Here is a 13,716-nt window from a genome sequence, read left to right on the forward strand (position 1 = left end):
GTGGGGAGAGGCGTGGTAGGGTGTGCCCTGGACTTGGGATCTGGTGTGGGAAGACCTGACATTGAACCCTGGCTCAGAGGCTTTTCCTGGTCCAGTGATCTTCATTCGCCAAACATTTATTGAGTACCAGGCACTAGGTTAGTGGTGGTAAGACAAAGATAAATCAGGCAGTTTCTTCCCTCTCCTGCTTTGGTTTTTGGTTTTTTTTTTTTTTTTTTTTTTTTTTTAACACCGAGGAGGATTTTTAACTACGAAATATGTCAGGCAATCAGAAAAGTATAAAGCAATAAGAATAATAAAATGAATACCCATGACAGGAACCACCAAGCTTAAGAAAATTAGAAAAACATTTTAAGTCCCTTGTACGTACCTCAGGCCCCTCTCTCCCACAAAAATGGCACCGCTGTTCTGCATTTGGCATGTAGCATCCCCTTGAATGTCTGTCTTTTGTACCACCTAGGTATGTGTTCTTTTTTGTTGTTGTTGTTGTTTATTTATCTTGAGAGAGACAGAGACAGTGCTAGTGGGGGAGGGACAGAGAGACAGGGAGACAGAGAATCCCAAGCAGGCTCCGTGCTGTCAGCACAGAGCCCCCAATGCATCAAGCGTTGGATGCTCAAGTGACTGAGCCACCCAGGCACCCCTGGGCTTCCCTTTTTAAAGTTAAACTGTAGGGATGCCTGGGTGGCTCAGTCGGTTGAGCGTCCAACTTCAGCTCAGGTCATGATCTCGTGGTTTGTGAGGTCAAGCCCCGAGTCGGGCTGTCTGCGGACAGCTCAGAGCCTGGAGCCTGCTTCTGATTCTGTGTCTCCCTCTTTCTCTGCCCCTCCCTCACTTGTGCGCCACCTCCCTCTCTCTCTCTCTCTCTCTCAAAACTAAACATTAACAAAATTTAAAAAATAAAGTTAAACTGTACCGGGCACTTTATATGCATCTTCTTATTGTACCATCATGTCAAACCCATGAGGAGGGTATTGCCGTTGACTCTGTTTTACAGATTAGAAAACTGATCTTGAAGAAGTTAAGAAACTTCCTCAAGGCTGCATAGTGAGGGCTAGAGCCAGGCCCCCAGGCTTCACTGTCTCCAGTTGCTGTGGTCTGGAGCCCAGTCTGGTCAGGGTGGGGGACCCATGAGAACAAAGCAGTGGAAGCTGGTAAGACAAATACTGTACCTGAGACATCGTGCAAGGTACAGTGGTGGCCTCAAAGCTAAAGCAGGTCAGTCCTACTGGGTGAGTCAGAAGGAGCCACAGCAGAGCACTGGATTGAACTGGACCTTTGGACAAGTCAGCTTAGAATAACAGCACCCATCTCCAGCGGTCTTGGTGAGGATTTAAAGTGCTCGCATCAGGGAAGTTTCCTGGTACCTTGCACAAAGCTGGCGCTCAGTGGAGGGTTGTTGAAGAAATTAGTCAACATGTAGGATTGAGAGACCTTCACACAGTTATAGTCCTTCTTGGGCCCAGGGGGATGGGCAAAATGACCTCTCTAGGCCCCTTTCATCCTGAGTCTGGGAAGGCCGGGAGAGAGCTGGAGTAAAGGGCTAGTTCTACCATCCCAGGCGGGGAAGACTCCCCTTGCCGCCCCACCGCTGTCCACTCGACTGTAGCGGGGCTGTGCAAGCAACTGTTTTTTTTTTTCTTTTTTAAGTTTTAAAAATTCATTTTAGTAATCTCTACACCCCACGTGGGGCTCGAACTCACCACCCCCAGATCAAGAGCCTCACTCTCCTCCCACTGAGTCAGCCAGGCACCCCAAGAGCAACTCCTTTCTACACAGGAAGAAATAACACCACGGGGCCTCTCCTACTGTCCTCAGCACCCTGTTACCCCCTGGCCATCTCCATCCAGATCCCTGGACCCAGCAGAAGGAACTGGAGTCTAGGAGCAACAACTGGAGAAAGGCCCAGGCAGGCTGGGGATGGGCTGGGGAGGGGTGTGTTTGTTTTGAAAGCCTGGGGCTGCTCTAGAGCAGGAGAAGGAGGAAGAAGAGGAGGAGGAGGGGGAGGAGGAGGAGAGGGGGAGGAGTATGAGGAGGGATGGGGGAGGAGGAGGAGGGGTGAGGGGGAGGAGGAGGAGGAGGAGGGGGGAGTGAATGGGGGAGGGGGAGGAGAAGAGGGAGACGGGGCAGAGAAAAGGGAGGATTCGTTTGCTACTCGGACTCTAGGGCCAAGGACTGAAGCCTCTTCCTACTTATCCCCTCCCCTCCTCCACCAGGCGTCATCCAAGGGAGTTGCCTTGGGGCATCCAAGGTGGGGGAGGGGTTGCGGGGAAGCTGAGGGCCTGGGAGTGGGAAGTTAGACCCGGGCAAGGATGAGCGAGGCTGCTAATAGACCCCGGTGGGCCGAGTTCTGGAAGACACCCCTTGGGCTCACCATCTCCAGGTCCCCGCTGAGCTTCTGCCAGGGTCTGCCAGGGCCGGCTCAACAGCGGCACCTGCTGGCCGGGGCCCTCCCTGCGGGGCGGGGCTCCCCCTCCGCCCAGGGAGCGCCAGTGGGTGAGTCAGTCACCCGGGCTTGGGTCCGCGGCTGCCTCAGCTGTCCGGTCCGAAAACGTCGGGGGCGAGGAATGTCCCCAAGCGGCGGCCTCGGCTCTTCCGGTCACCACCTGTGTTCCTCATTCTGCCCTGTAGACCCATGACCTAGGCCGAGGGTCTGCCCTGCGCCAATCCAGGACCAGCGCTGGGCAAGAGCAGGATCTATGTCCCTAACTTCAGGACGCTTGTGGTTTCGATAGAGAGTTTTTGTTTTTGTTTTTGGTTTTTTTTAAACTTTTTATTTGGAAAAATTTCAAGCTTAGAGAAGAGTTGCAAGAACTATACAAAGATCCTGCACATACCACTTACCCAGTTGTTAAAATATACTGTATACCAAAATATCCGTACACCATCACCAGTTGTTAAAATTTTGTCCCATTTGCTTCCTTTCTCACTGTGTGTGTGTATTTTTTCCCTCCAGAACCGAGAGTGGAAACCATTATGTTCGTTTGCTCATAAATACTTCAGTGGGTATTTCCTAAGAACAAGGGCATTCTCTCTATAACCACAGTAGACTTTTCAACTTTGGGAAATTTAACATTGATACAATACTTGTAACTAATCTCCTGTCTATATTGCAGTTTTATCAAGGGATTCAGTTAGGGTCCTTGGGAGCATTTTCCCCCTTCAGTGTAGGATCCAGACCAGGATCACACATTACATTTAATTGTCGTGTTTCTTTAAGCTGCTCTAATCTGAGCAATTCCTTGGCTTTTTCCATCTTTCGTGACATTTTTTCAGAGTAGAGCACCGCCCCCCCTTTTCTTTTAATTGAGTGATCCTCACTTTGGGTGTGTCTGGTGTTTCCTTCTGGGCAGATTCAGGCTACCCATCCCTGGTAGAAATACTACATAAGCAATATTATTTTCTTAGGAATGGGGGTCTCCACTTAAGGGGTTTAAGGAACTCCTGAATCTCTAAGGACTGACCCAGAGTTATCGGTAAAAAACTCCAATCAGATTTTCAACACAGGTTAAGAATGACACCATTAATTACATGTGTGTTTTCTTTCTGTGGATGGTAGGCTTAGGCTCTGCCCCTCCCTGTTTCTCCCCTTCTCTCCCTCTTAACTCCACACTTGCCCTTGAAATTCAGCAGTTCCTAATGAAAGCATTATTCTTTTCTGAAGGCCACTAGGGACACCCCAATTGCCCAACTCAACGCCTTCATAGTCCTTACCCTGTTGACCTCCTCCCAGGGCCTGAGACTCACCCTCTTCCCTGAAAACTCCCAGAGTCAAGCTTCCCCAGGCTCCACCCATCCTCCCTCACCAACAAATGACCGAATGCTAGCTGGTGCCTGCTGGCTGATCTAGGAGCCGGCCCTGCTGGAAGTGGTTTATCTGGGGAAAATCTGCGAGTCCTGGTTTTTCCTGTGGCTTCCTGAAACCCCAGTGGAGACATCCTCCCAGTTTTGGTCCGCAGATAGGTCTCTGGACTTGTTCACCTCCGTAGGAGAGCTCAGCCTTCTAGTAGCTTCCACATCCCTTTCTTCTTTACCAACTTGGTGCAGCCCTGAATCTCCACTCTCCTGTCTGGACTGGCCCTGTGGATGCCTTTCAGCTTCTAGGAATCTCATGTGGAACTATTGACTTCTCTCCCAATCTGTAACTTCGCCCTTGTGTTTATTGTGACTCACCCTTTCTCTGACACCTGCACTCCAAGTGTCAGCCATTTTTCACCTTTACATCAAAGCCATGTCTTTCCTCTAGAAGATATCTCTCCCTTCCCTCCCCTCTGCTTCTCTCTCATGGTCTGTTGTTTTGTTTTTAAATCTCTAACTGGTCTTCGATTTTGCCTTTTCTTTTCTGATGTGTCCAGCTGGTCTGGTCCTTCCTGCTCCACCTGATCTCATCAGCTACCAGGCTTGAGTCTCATAACTTTAGCATGGCCCCAGAACCTTGAGGATTGGCAGTGGATGCTTCCAGATTACCATCCTCCTCCCTTCTAGGTCCACACTCTGCATTTCAGTCATATCAAATCTGTTGTGTTTCTCCCAACAGATCATTGTTGCCACTGGGCCTTTGCATATGCTTTCTCTATTTCAGTGGCCCTTCACCACCCCCTTTCCACCACTTCCCACATATTTGGCCAAATGCTCAAATGTCATCCTCTCTGTGAAGACTTCCTGACATCCTCTGGCAGTTCTACCTTTACATCTGGGCAAAAGGGTCTAGCTTGGGCCTCCTCCAGCTGTATCCCTCCCCAGAAGGCAAGGAGCCCAGTGGGAGCATAGCCTCACTTTCTAGACCAGTGCTGTCTGGTAGCATTTTCTGCAATAATGGAAATGTTCTCTGTCTGCACCGTCCAATATGGTGACCACTAGCCACATGTGGCTATTGAGCACTTGGAATGTGGCTCACTGCAACTTAGGGACTTGCTTTTAAATTTTATTTATTTTTAAATTATTTTTTTTAATTTTTTTAAGTTTATTTATTTTTGACAGAGACAGAGTGCGAGCATCAGCTAGGGAGGGGCAGAGAGAGAGGGAGGGGAGATACAGAATCCGAAGCAGGCTCCAGGCTCCAAGCTGTCAGCACAGAGCCTGACGTGGGGCTCGAACTCACACACGAACTGTGAGATCATGACCTGGGCCAAAGTCAGATGCTTAACTGACTGAGCCACCCAGGCGCCCTTAAATTATTTAAATCAAAATTTAAATAGCCATATGTGGCTAGAGGCTACCATATTGGATAGTACAGAACTTGCCCATGCCTTAGGTACCTGCAGTCTTGGGGTTCCCTTCCCAGAGGGCCCCAAGCCCTGTTTCTAGGGCTTGCACAGGCTATGTCCCAGGTTTATTCTCCTAAGGTCAGACTGTACAGTTGGTGTGCCCAGGTGCATAAGGGTTCTGTTTATGAGCGTATGGATGGGGGTTGGATATGTAGCCTGGTGTGTGTGTGTGTGTGTGTGTGTGTGTGTGTGTGTGTGATTGTGGCTCCTCTTTATGCAGGACAGAGTCTGAGGTGGGAAGGGAAGGGGGCACTCACCCTGAAGTGTCATGTTCCAGTGCATCGTCCTAGAATTTTTTTAAAAGTAGTCCCATGTCCAACGTGGGACTTGAACTTACAACCCCCAGATCAAGAGTTGTATGCTCTACTGACTGAGCCAGCTAGGCACCCCAGTCCTGGAATTGTTCAGTTGAATCTGGCTTTCTGGGTCCTCTTGAAGGTATATTTTTCTCACTGGGATAAGAAGATAAAATTTATCTGTGTTGTCTTGATTTATAACTTAAAAAAAATTTTTTAATGTTTATCTTTGAGAGAGAGAGAGAGAGAGAGAGACAGAGAGACAGAGCACGAACAGGGGAGGAGCAGAGAGATAGGGAGAAAGAATCAGAAGCAGGCTCCAGGCTCTGAGCTGTCAGCACAGAGCCCGACGCAGGGCTCGAACTCACAAACTGGGAGATCGTGACCTGAGCCGAAGTCAGACGCTCAACCGACTGAGCCACCAAGGCGCCTCTATAACTTTTAAATATATAGGTGAATTGGGGCACCTGGGTGGCTCGGTCAGTTGAGCATCCGACTTTGGCTCAGGTCATGATCTCACAGTTAGTGGGTTTGAACCCCATGTCAGGCTTTGTGCTGACAGTTCAGAGCCTGCTATGGATTCTCTCTCTCCCTCTCTCTCTGCCCTTCCCTTGCTCCTTGGCACACACACTCTCTCTCAAAAATAAACATCCAAAAATAAACATAAAAAACCCATAAAAATTTAATTCCTTTCTATCTATCTATCTATCTATCTATCTATCTATCCATGTATATCTATATCTATATCTATAGATAGCTATAGATATAGATATAGATAGATAGATAGATAGATAGATAGATAGATGATATGTAGGGGTGCGTGGGTGGCTCAGTCAGTTAAGCATCCACCAAATTCAGCTCAGGTCATGATCACAAACTGGGAGGTTTGTGAGTTTGAGTCTCATATTGGGCTTTCTTCTGTCAGCATAGAGCCCGCTTCGGATCCTCTGTCCCCCTCTCTCTCTGCCCTTTGTGATCTCTCTCTCTAAAAAATAAAACAAATAGTTATATAATATATATATATATATATATATATATGAATTAAATACACACACACACACATACACACACACACACACACACACACACACATATGAATTAAAAGTGGGCTCCAGTTGACTTCGGGCCCTTGACCCACAAATGTCATGAGTGGGTTTAAGATTAGTTTCTTCACTAACTAAGCCTCTGACACACAGAATCTCCCCTCATGTTGCCCACTGTAGGCTGTCAGCTCTTCCCAGGCAGGCCTGGGTCTAATTCCAATCTCATAGAATTAGAGGATTCTATTCTACTAGTTCTGGTGCCTGGGACACTGTTGGCCCATCATAAATCGTCATTGAGTAATGAGTGAAGAGGTTCAGCTGCTTGCCCAATGCCTTGGCTTTTATCACAGTGGCCCCTGGGTCAGCTGGCTGGCTGAGAGAGGGATCTTCAAAAACTGGCTGTCCTTGCTATAGGCAAAACAGCAGGGGAGCTAGGCCCCCAGACCAGGGTTCTTGTCTCTGCTCAGCTATTTCCTGGACCTTGGACAAGTCACCCTCTGAGTCCCAGTCTCCCTATCTGCATAAAATGGGGTGGGGCACCTGGGCGACTCAGTTGGCTAAGCATCTGACTTGGGCTCAGGTCATGATCTCATGGTTCATCTGTTCGAGCCCCGCATTGGGCTTGCTGCTGTCAGCGCAGAGCCCGCTTCAGATCCTCTGTCCACCCCCCTCTCTGGCTCATGCTCTCACTCTCAAAAATGAATATATATATATATATATATATATATATGTATATATATATATATATATATATATATATTAAATGGGGCTAGTAACACCAACCGCAGTGTGATACCATGGGGATCAAAGTAAAGGATACCAGGTACGATGATTGGTATTCAGCAGGTCTTCCATAAGTGCTCCTTTAGTCAGCATTCATTCAACACTTACTGTGTGCCAGGTACAGGCTCTGTTCCCCATTGTAGATGCCCCCTAGCCCTGGTGGGCCTGGGTGCTGCAAGTGGCTCCCTCAGCCCACCCTCTCTTTCTGCTCAGCGTCTCTGGGTACCTGTGCGCCCCATTCCCTTTGGCCTTTGGCCGCTGGTTGGATAGGGCCTCATCTGCCCTAGTTTGTGTGGGTTTCAAACATGAAAGCACACATTTTCACTTTTGGGTGAGCAAGCAGAGCTGGCTGAGACAGAGAGACAGATCGACCAACCAACCAATGAAGGCGACAGTTGTGGTTTGTGGCCTCTCAGCTCACTCCACCAGACACGCCAAAGCTCGAGAGAGGACCAAATACCTTCTTGGCAGACTGGTGTTAACCAAAAAGCTTGTCCCCACCTCCCTCCCTCAGGGGCAGCATGAAAGTAAGACAGCCAACTTGGATTTGAATCCTGGGTGTGCCACTTTCTAACCGGATGACTTGAGTTGCCTCACCACTGGCAGCCTCGGTGGCCTCATTAGGAAAATGGGACCAGAATAATCCCACTCACAGGTTGTTTGTAACTCATCCTCTGGGACCCTTCTTCTCAGACTCAGTGGTTACCTCCAAACGCAGATCTTCAGTCTTTACCCCTCCTTTGAACTCAGAATTAACCACTACCAAGTTTGTCTTACAGACAAAGCCAAGTTTGTCTTGCAGACACCTCTCACTCTGTAAACTGTTGTTGCATCTTTAACATCATCATCCTCACTGCCATTTTTAGGGCCCTATGTGTTAAGGGCTTTATACGTAATATTTTTGATCTTCTATTCCAAATATTTTCCAATTTCTGATAGGAGTTCTTCAATCCATGAATTATTTAGAAGTGCATTTTGACATTTGCAAATACATGGGTTTGTCTTTTATGCTGTCTTTTGATTATTGATTTTTAATTTAATTGCTGTCAGATAGTGAGGTCTGTATGATTGTTTGGAATTGGTCAGAACTTGCCTTGTGATCTACTATGTGGTCACTTTTGTAAATGTGTGGCTGAAAGCAAAAGTGTGTTTGCCAATAATTGTTGACTGGAGAATTCAAAGTATTCACTTAAAGTAAGCCTGTCAGTTCAAATCTGCTATGTACTTACTGATCTTTTTTGTCTGCTTAAACTACTAATTCCAGAGGGAGGTCATTTAAATCTTTCTTTATATTGGTGGACTTGTCTATTTTTCCCACTATTTCTGCTTTATGATTTTGAAGATATGTTATTAGGTGCATATAACTGTAGAATGGTTATATATTCTTGATAAATTAAGGCAGGCAAGAATCCTACTATCTCTCTCAGCAGGGTAGGTTTTTTTGCTTTTTTGTTTTTGTTTTTGTTTTTGTTTTTGTTTTGCTTCTCACATTTACCCAAAGATTTTACCTTCTGGGCACCCTTGACTTTTGAGAGGAGTGGATTATGTCTGCTCCAACCTCCTACCTTATGAGGCCCCAGGTTTTGTCTTCCATTTTGGATTTGTGCCTTTGAGGATTTTCTTTTCTTGCAAGCTTGGCCTTGCATTGAAAATATCATACATGCACACACTCACACACACAGCTTTTAATCTTTTATCTAGCATTTCTAGTTGCTTTGTACTAGAAGGGTTTCTCTGGACATATAGTCCACCATATTGTTGGAAATAAAGTCTCTTTTGGCTCTTAAGTTGAAATTTTATTTAATATTTAAAACAATTCTATGAGGTCCTATTGTCATTTTTTCATAATGAGAAAGCTGAGGCTCAGGGGTTGTATGACTGGGTTCAGATCCTGGCCCTGTGGTTCACATTTACCAGCTGTGTGACCTTGGACAAATCAGTCCTTTAAGAGGACACTGAGCTCAGAGAGCAGAGCAGTAGGCCTGCCTTGCAGGGCTGCTGTTCAGCTTTGAATGACATGTGGACAGCCCCTACCATGGTGCTGATGCTCAGAAGACATCTGTGACCACTGAATCTGTGAACACCTGGCTTATTTCCAGTCTTTAGGCATTGCTGTCTCCAGGGAAGGGACATGCGCCTGGTACTAAGGACTTGTCCTCTCTTCACTGGGAGGTGTTGACAAGGATAGTTCAGTGTCTGCTGGAGAGTTACTGGTGGACCATAAAAGGCACATCTGCTGAGATTCCGATTCTGATGCTTTACCAGGTTTGGGCACTTGTGTCACCTAGGGCATGGCTCATGAAGTGTTGCCCATCCCTCTCCCCTGGGCTGTCCTCTGGGAGGTCACATAGACAGGACAGTGGGATTATTTCCCTCATCTAACACAAGTTGCCAATAAGCAACTTGCTTTTATTTTCCCTTAACTTTTTTAGGGAAAATTTTAAAGTTATTTATTTATTTTGAGAGAGAGAGAGAGAGAGAGCACACAAGCAAGGGAGGGATTAGACAGAGAAAGGAGAGAGAGAGAGAATCCCAGCCAGGCTCTGTACCATCAGCACAGAGCCCGGTTGTGGGGCTCAAACTCCTAAACCGTGAGATCATGACCCGAGCCCAAACCAAGAGTCAGACGCTTAAGTGACTAAGCCACCCAGGTGCCCCTACTTAAACTTTTGAATAGAGAATAAATGCATATGGTTCAAAAACCAAAACAGTTTAGAAAAATGTATTGGGAAGTCTTGCTCCCACGTCTGCCTGGTCCACCCTGTTTCCCAGCACCTTATAGGTTACTACTTTTGTTACCTGCTCATGTAAATTCAAGCAAATACAAACATTTATTCTTATCTCCACCTCCCTTTCTTACACAAAAGACAGCACGGCATATATGCTGTTTTGCACTGTCTTTTTGCTTCAAAATATCCTGGAGATCTTTCCATATCAATATCTGACAGCCGCCTCCTGCTCCTCTCTTCCTTCTCCTTCTCCTTCTCCTTCTCCTTCTCCTTCTCCTTCTCCTTCTCCTTCCTTTCCTTCTTCTACAGCTGCATATTTTTCCATTGTGGAGATATACTATGTTTATTTAACCCTTCACTGTCCAGTATAGTAGCTACATGTGGCTATTTACACTGAACTTAATTACAATTAAGTCAAATTTGAAATTCATTCCCTCAGTTGCACTAGCCACATTTCAAGAGCTCAGTATAGCTACATATGGCCAGTGGCTGTCATACTGGACAGCACCGATAGAATGAGACATTTTCATCATTGCAGAAAGGTCTATTGGATTGCTGGTTTCACTGACCCCTATAGCTGAACACCTGACTTATTTCCAGCTTTTTTTTAAGTTTATTTATTTATTTTTGAGAGTGGGGCAAAGGGCAGAGAGAGAGAGGAAAGACAGAATCCCAAGCAGTCTCCGTGCTGTCAGCACAGAGCCCTCTGTGGGGCTTGAACTCACAAATTGTGAGTTCATGACCTGAGTCATAATCAAGAATCAGATGCTTAATCAACTGAGCCATCTAGGCACCCCTTATTTCTAGTCTTTAGGGGTCTCAGAGATGATGATGCCCATCCCTGGGATGCAGGAGAGCTAAGTGAGAGCTGTTTCAGGAATTTGGGCCTTCCGTCTCAGATCTCAAAATCTGGGAGGCTCCTGCCAGAGGAGGGCTGTTGGGTTTGGGGCAGAGGCTTGACTGAGGCCTGGAAATGAGAGTGACCCTTAAGGACAGGCTTCCTAGGGCTGCCTGGGTGGCTCAGTCATTTGAGTGTCCAACTCTTGATTTCAGCTCAGGTCATGATCTCATGGTTCGTGGGATCCAGTCCCACATCTGCACAGACAGCGTGGAGTCTGCTTGGGATTCTCTCTCTCTCTCTCTCTCTCTCTCTCTCTGCCCCTCCCTCCCCTCTCAAAATTAATAAATAAACATTAAAAAAACCAGACTTCCTGCTTAGCTCTAACTTTCTACCCCTTCCCTTCATCCCCACCAAAATGCAATCCTGTTTCCTTTCATTCATGGTTTAGATCCTACACTGGAGGTATAGGGATAGAAAATATACAGTCTCTGCCTTGGAGAAAAAGACAGATCATTACCGGCCTATGACAAAGACTTTCAAATAGGCCTCACCAAACATCAAAAGGCCTTATAGTACCTATAATATAATAGAGTGAGGATGTGGGAAAACGGGCACTGTCCTCCATTGTTGGGGGTTGCAAATTGGTGCAAACTTTTTGGAAGGCAATTCCAAATCTATCCAAATTCCCAAAAATCAACCCCAAATTTAAAAGTGCATAACCTTTGGGGTGCCCAGGTGGCTCAGTCAGTTGAGCATCTGACTCTTGATTTCAGCTCAGGTCACGATCTCATGGTTTGTGGGATCGAGCCCCGCATCCGGGCACACATTCTCTCTCTTTCTCTTTCAAAATAAATAGATAAACTTTTAAAAAGTGCAGAACCTTTGACTCAGCATTGTCATATTGATAAACTTGTCTTACGGCTACACACACAAGTGCAGACAAATATATGTACCGAGATATTTCCTGCAGGCACCATTGTTTGACTGACATAACTGAACTACCCACTAGGAGGGGACTAGTGAAATAGATTGTGACACACCCATATGATGGAGGACTGTGTCGATTTCGTGAAAATCGACTGTGTCGATTAAGTGAAAATATCAAGGTGCCAAATTGTAGACTGTGTATCAAACACACACACACACACACACACACACACACGCACACACACACACACACACACACTCTGCTTGTATATGCCCTAAACTTTTCTGGAAAGATGCATTAAAACTGCTTTTCTTGTAAACTGAGCACATGTATGTATTATCTTAAAAAAATTAAAAACAATTTTTTAAAAAATGTTTATTTATTTCTGAGACAGAGAGAGACAGAGCATGAGTGGGGGAGGAGCAGAGAGAGAGGGAGACACAGAATCAGAAGCAGGTTCCTGGTTCTGAGCTGTCAACACAGAACCCGATGCGGGGCTCGAACTCACAAACCGTGAGATCATGACCTGAGCCGAAGCCGGTCGCTCAACCCACTGAGCCACCCAGGCACCCCTAAAAATTTTTTTTTTTTTTAAATTTGAAGAGGCGCTCGATGAGTAATGGTCATCAGGCAGAGGGAGGAAGATTCCTGGGGAGACCTGCTCAGTCATCTAAGCTCTGAGTGTCCCCAGTGACAGCACAATTTCTCCATCGGAGATGACAAGGCCACAACAGTCCAGAAATGTCACCCACGCTGTGACTCCATCTCCATCACTTCTGGAGGCCTCGCCCTGTCTTGGCTGTCATACCTCCTGCGTCCAGCAGGTGGAAGCACAGATCCACCAAAGCATAGGTTCCAAACTTCACCAAGCCTCCCTTCTAGGATTTCCTCCTCTGTGGACCACGATTGGAAAGATACTTCCTGCCAAGCCAACCAAATTTATTAGGTAATCATTGATTCAATGCTCTCCCTTTTTTTGTGCCTCACATTTCTGATCAGCGCGCACGAGACAGAATGTAGGCTTGCTGAGTTCATAATTTTCCACGTAAGAGGTTCTATTTAGCTTAGCCTTGTTTCCACCAGGGCTTGGGTGGCAGTGGTTGGCAATGGCCAGAGCATCCCCAGGAATGGAGGGCTTAGGCTGGCAACTACTTCATTAGAGGCTCCCCACCCTGCTCGGATTTTCAGTTGCAGCGCACAACTCCCATCCTTCTCTTACCTACCGGAAGAAGTAGTTCTGGGCAAGAGGAAGCATGAATACCTGCTACCAGTCTGCCTGATGGTAGTTACTCTCCCAGATGTGTTTGGAGTCTGTCCCTTGCTAGGCTGTGAGCAGTCTAATAATGGGGACTCTTTTCATCTGCCACTGAATCAACAGGAGTGAGCACAGTGCTGGGCACACAGCTAGTGTAAATGAAAGGTTTGTTGGTAAAAGGAAAGGGACAAGCATTGAGGGGATCAGGGACGAAATTCTTTAAAAAGAAATAAAAAAAGATGTCCTAGCTAATGTCAAGGGCAAGAACCCCAGGTCAGCTGAGGATAAGGGTAGTGGGCACAGAATGGATCACCTTGGTAGCAGGTTCAAGGAAAATCCTGCTTTGTTTTACCTGTGCATCCCTGGCTGGGACATGAAATAAGTAACATCTCTCACCCACCAGACGTGCTGGTGACCTTGGCAGAAGAAGCACTTAAATCAGGTCGGTCTGGGGGAAGGGGCTGTCTCATCCCAGGGCCTTCCTTAAAATTAGGTAAATTTCCCAGCTCCTGCTGAACTTTTGTCAGTGGTTCTGCATGTGAAAGGGAAGGTAGAAGGAAGAGGAAGTATAAGG

This window comes from Panthera uncia, chromosome E1 (assembly GCF_023721935.1).
Source record: "Panthera uncia isolate 11264 chromosome E1, Puncia_PCG_1.0, whole genome shotgun sequence".
NCBI classification, from domain to species: domain Eukaryota; kingdom Metazoa; phylum Chordata; class Mammalia; order Carnivora; family Felidae; genus Panthera; species Panthera uncia.